The sequence below is a fragment of the Anser brachyrhynchus genome, assembly GCF_964034855.1.
Source record: "Anser brachyrhynchus genome assembly, chromosome: 2".
Taxonomy (NCBI): domain Eukaryota; kingdom Metazoa; phylum Chordata; class Aves; order Anseriformes; family Anatidae; genus Anser; species Anser brachyrhynchus.
Genome location: NC_137695.1, coordinates 113,182,976 through 113,188,429, shown reverse-complemented (window position 1 = coordinate 113,188,429; position 5,454 = coordinate 113,182,976). Strand labels below are relative to the sequence as shown.

At 38.0% G+C, this 5,454-nt stretch overlaps 1 long non-coding RNA gene across 1 annotated transcript; it reads right to left on the bottom strand.

Moving 5' to 3' along the window:
* Window positions 1-877: 877 nt before the first annotated feature.
* On the bottom strand, window positions 878-5,097 carry LOC308188817. The gene is made up of 3 exons (XR_013945794.1): window positions 4,596-5,097; window positions 3,327-3,375; window positions 878-1,633 (listed from the first exon to the last, which is right to left on the bottom strand). It is a non-coding gene; the product is annotated as an uncharacterized lncRNA (long non-coding RNA).
* Window positions 5,098-5,454: the final 357 nt, after the last annotated feature.

Below are 5,454 nucleotides of genomic sequence, written 5' to 3'. Positions count from 1 at the left end.
TCTTGTATACACGCAGCACCAACAGCCTCTCTCTGCTTCTGTGACACAATGCAATGCCTTGGGAGGTTGCCGTGAGATGCCAACTGATTGCACTTTGCACATGATGCCCCTGAGCGAGAGGAGGGCTGGAAAGCCCCCTGCAGATGTGGATGTACTTGAGACACGGCCAGGTGGCAGGGGCCTCTGGTTGTGTCTGAGCAGTGTGGCTCTTCCCACATGATCTGATGCTTGGAAGTTTGCTCCTGTCATCGGATAAGCCACTGTGTGGTCTCAACTGTCAAAAAACAAGAAACCTGAGAGTCTAGCCAAATGTGAAATAAAAGTGCGTGCTCAGGTACTGTGTGATGACAAGCACATTTCCATCCATTATTTCCAGCTACCCAACAAGAAATCATTTTGATATCAATGGCTAACTATATACTCACTCATTTGAATATAATGACTTTGGTTTCTTCTAAAGACTTAAAATTCCTCTAGGCAAATCAGATTTTTTTCTTAATCTTTGCGAATTGAAAAATTTAGTAGCCATGGTTGATTTCCCATTTTGATGGGTACATTGCTCTCTTAGCTATCTCTCAGGCAGAGTATATCACCTGAAGTGTGAAGTTCTATAAGCACAAATTATGCCTGATACTGAGATGCCTTCTTTTTTTCCCCTAATTAGTAAAGTTAATTTGATTTAAATGGCAGTTCTGCTGAGGTACTTGTATTTATTCCACTTTGAATTCATGAATGCTCTGAAGATGTTTTCAAAATATTAAATGAAGCTATACATTTCCTGTGGTCAAGCGAAAAGAAAAAAAGCACAACTTATTACTTGAATATGTTATTCCCAAACATTTTGAGAGCGCTTGCTTTGCTTTATTCACAGGATTTGATTTTTTAGGACTGGTGACTGCTTATATGTGGCAGAAAATCACAAGTTTCAGCAACCAAGACTCAAGAAAAACATAAACCTCTTTATGAGAAACACGTTATCCTAAGACAGTCTTTTTCCATCTGGTGTGCTTGCAGACTCCTGTGGGTCCCAACACTATGACCATGGGGACCACAAAAGGTAAGCAAAAGCAGTGTGCCCACTGCCAGTAGATTCTCATTTGCTGTGCAGAGATCCATGTCTCTAGTGACAAATCCTTAAGGGTCCACAAATTGAAAAATGTTGAAAACCACTGCCCTAGGAATTGTGCTCCTACCTTGGAGCTATCCTTGCTAATTGGGGAGAGCTGACAAGTGGGTCCAATATGGTGAAGAGAGATCCCCAGATTATTAACAACATGATGGCATCTGGAAGTTTTGTAGAGCAATAGAGGCACAACACTAATCAAGGACTTATTCAGCTTCTTCTATAGCCCATCTGTTAAAGATTTAGCATATTATATATAATGCCCTCAGCAACGGACTTTGATGTATGTTCAACTGTGAAACATCTTTTGTAACTAACATAAAGGAATTATTGTTTATTATCTGCTAGGTCCTTACAATGGAATCTCTGCAAAGTCATCAAAATAAATGATCTATGTTTTCAATATCTATGAAATATTGGTATCAGATGGAATCACTCTGCTATCCAAAGCCCACTAGGTCACTGAGATTTTTTTCTGGATTTCACTAGGATTCCAATCATGGCCAAACCCTTTGTAAGAGAAAGGAGATGTGTTAAGGTACTCAGATTGTAGGTGGAAAATAAGAAGTGATGTGGTGCAAACAAACCACAGTTCTGTCTGTTATGAAGTGATTTATTGTATTAGAATACCAGTTATTGCAAAGAATTTAATCAGTTTCATCTTTGTTTTTTCCTTTTTACTTGGTGCAGCACAAGCAAAGGGTAAGAGATGTGCCCTGGCCAAGTTCCAGTTGGGGAAATTACATTTTCCCTGACCCTAAATTCACCCTACAGTGCCACCCTCCCCCACCCCCCCCAAAAAAAAAAAAAAAGGAAAAAAAGCCTCTAGTCCTAAATCATTCTCTGTTGCTGTAATTATTAATCGGTGGGTACATCTGATGGCTTCCTTTAGTTTTGGGAAAAAAGATATTACTGTTTGCAGGGTTTCTTTATTAGGTTATTGTGCTCTCATTCTCTAGAATGAAAAGTATACTATAAATATAAAACAACTGTTTTGGGGAAGCTTTTATTTGTTCCTGAGCTAGCCTACATCTTCAGTAAGTAATATTAGAATGATACAATTTCCTTCTCTTCAAATTTGTTTTCATTGTTTGACTTGGAGAGCAAAGAATCCCTTTCCCTGTTCTTCTGCAAACAAAACTTCTGTTTAATTCATGGAGGTCTCATTTGTGTTAAGAGTGTACAAGTCAGTCAGGTCTTTATTATTTTGCCCTTATGGCTGCCATAGCTGGTCAGCATCAGCGTCTCAAGGGTAGCTGCCAGAGCAGTTGTCAAGATGCCACCATGCAAAGGGCAAGAGAATATATCCTTTTTATAGACAGTGGTCTGTGAGACCCTGCAGAGCATTTTGCTGTTCCAGGAGATGCTCAGGCACATAATGTGCTGAGCTCCACAAGTTGGAAAAGCCCGTTTGTTATGATCTCTCATGTCGTTCCCCATGATATCTGTAAGTGCTCTTATTATGGCATTGGAAGCGGGTGCAGCAGGAGCATGAGGAGCAGATGCCATGTGGACTCAAGCCTCCATCCATGCCACCAGACCATGTGCACACGCTGCAAGGACACACAGGAACCAGGGTGGAGCACACAGCCCCAGCGTCATACCAGGCACTCTCTAGGGCAAAGTCAAAGTCACATTAACAGATCTCCATGTTTCTTCCCTCTCTATGTAATCTGGCAGCTTTCTTGTATGGATAAGTAAGAATAAATTACGTAATAATCGTTTTTCTATGTTTGTTTGTTTGGTTGGTTTGGTTTTGGTGTATTTTTAGTGTTTGCAGTTAGAGTAGGGCAGCTCTGCACTGGAAAAAGCCATTGAGATACTGTCATTTTTAAGGTAGACTATGCTGAGTACTTACTTTCATTTAGAGATAATAGACTCTAAAATTGCCCAGTTTTGATTTACAGACATAAATTAGTAATAAAAGTCTCTAATGACTTTAAACATTTGGCGTTGATAATTAAATTGTAAAGGGGGCCATAAATGGATGAGAAGAAGAGAATATGTTCCTGTTAATATTTATTATACACATTACTAGCTTGACTTAAATATTTGAGGAAGATCAGAGATCCTTTGCAGGAAGCAAGGAACAACGCCACACTCAGCGACACGTCCTGCCCCGACAAGCCCACAGCTTTGAGAAAGAAACAAAACATGCAGAGAGATAAATAAATTTGCCCAGGATCACTCCATCGGTACTTACCAAGTATCCTGCTTCCAGGTCCACGACCCTGCCCACTGCACAGTGGTTGCTGCACATGACATAAAGGACAGGAGTTATAAGATGTCAAATTCACACAATACTAAATACAGATATATTTTTGCTTGTGTTCACAACAAGGTCATTGTGGAAAAAAAAAAGGATTGTTTTTTTCCTAGACAAGCACTGCAGTAAGATGTGAGAGGCAGTTTAGTCCTGCCAGTAGATGCTGTATATGCCAGAAAACTGCAAAGATTGACAAAATCAGGATCTTCTAAGAGGCTTGGGTAGCTATATTTTTGTTTTCAGTGGAAAATGGCAGTTGTCTACATGAGTGTTCAGAAACCATCAAAGAGTCCTCTCTCTAGAGATGCAATGAGTCTTTAAATCTTGAAATATGTAAATAATACAATAATAATCATAATAAAAACCTGATTCTTGCATGTATTTAATATTAAACTTAGAAAATGCGTGGTGTGCACATCAAGGCTTCCTCTGTAACTGTAAATTAAATCTTTCTTTTTAATGAAAACTGAGACCTTACTGTAATCACTTGGCCTTGGCATGGATGACTTTCAGAAATTACCACATTGCAAGACACATTATGAAAAGCAAGAACCAATAATTGAGGTGGGTAGTGTTAAAGAAACATTTCAGCCTTTACTGGGCATTGTCAGTCCCTGTAATGCAAGTTTCCTTACTTCATGACAATCTTTCTCATTATGTAACTAATCATAATTTAAAATGTATTTCTCATTTCTAGATTGTTATTTTTCTAGTATCACCCTTCAGCAACATTGTCTTCTTATGCATTCAGGCACCTGTTACTTTCCTGTTAAAGTTTTTGCAGAAGTGTCACTACTAAGTTTTTATCTTTTGTGAAGAAACTCTGTGTATCTCCCGTGTACAAAACCCCAACATTCAAAACTTGTACCATATTGTCTAAAAATATATACTCAGTTTCTTCCTTATCATACTTCTTTTCTTTCCAAAGAGGGAAAACAAAAGCTTTTTCTGAGTAGGAATAAAACAAAAACTAGATTTGTTTTAAAACATCCTGGACTGTGTGACAAAGTTAGCTTGTTTATCTTCCAAGAAATACTTCAGATATTCATACATTGATTTGCAAAAAAGAACAAAGTAAAAAATGTGTGTATAACTCGCCTGGCTTTTTCTGACCTTGAAGGTTCATAAATGGATATTAATCGCAAAGTTCAAGAAAATTGCAATAGAGATGTACTGACAGTGCTGACATTGTTGAGAGAAACTTACAAAGATCAGTATCATAGATTTTGATGAGGGGAAGGGTTTTGCAAAGTGATGGTATCGGCTTATAAACATCCTCTCCATGGGCAGGGGCAAACCAAGAAAAGAAATTGCTTAGGACATGCCTTAAAGCTCAGCAGGTTTTTCAAGGACTGTGTTCATGTATCTTCTCATCTGAAATAAAGCAAAAAATCACTGTGATTGATTTTTACCCTGGCACAAAAACATTTTATATTTTTGTTTTGCATTTCTCTAGATGCTGTCCAGTGGTTGAGTACTAAATGGAAAAAAAAAAAAGATCAAAAATTAAGTTATTCACTCTCAGAAACTTCAAAGGTGAAAGATACAGTGCTTATGATAACCACCTAGTCTTACGACCATCTAGTCTTACACAAAGTACTTTTGCTTACTTTCATAGGATTGATTACAAAACCAGACAATCTTATCTAGTTCACTAATTAAACTAATGATGAGTTAGTATACATTAATAATACATAATTCAGCTGCTTTTCACCTCCATCATGATCAGATTTTAGGAGATTTAAAGTGTTTCTTATGGTGGATTCTCAATATGAAATATAATTCCCAGGACACTGTGTCAAATTTAGGGCTCCAATTTTCCACCCAGGTTTATCCAGTTCTTGCTGATGTCAATCACAATTTCCTGTGGATACTACTAGTTAGCATTGCATACAATATCCAGTAGTAAAGAAGTAGATTGCTGGAATTGTCTTCAATGTGTAGGTATGTATTAATATTTGACTACTCTTTATGCTACTGGAGGTATCAGAATACTGTATAAGATCATTCTGACAGGCTCAGGGTGAATGTCTGCCTAGTCCAGTAGCTTATGGCAGACAAAGCC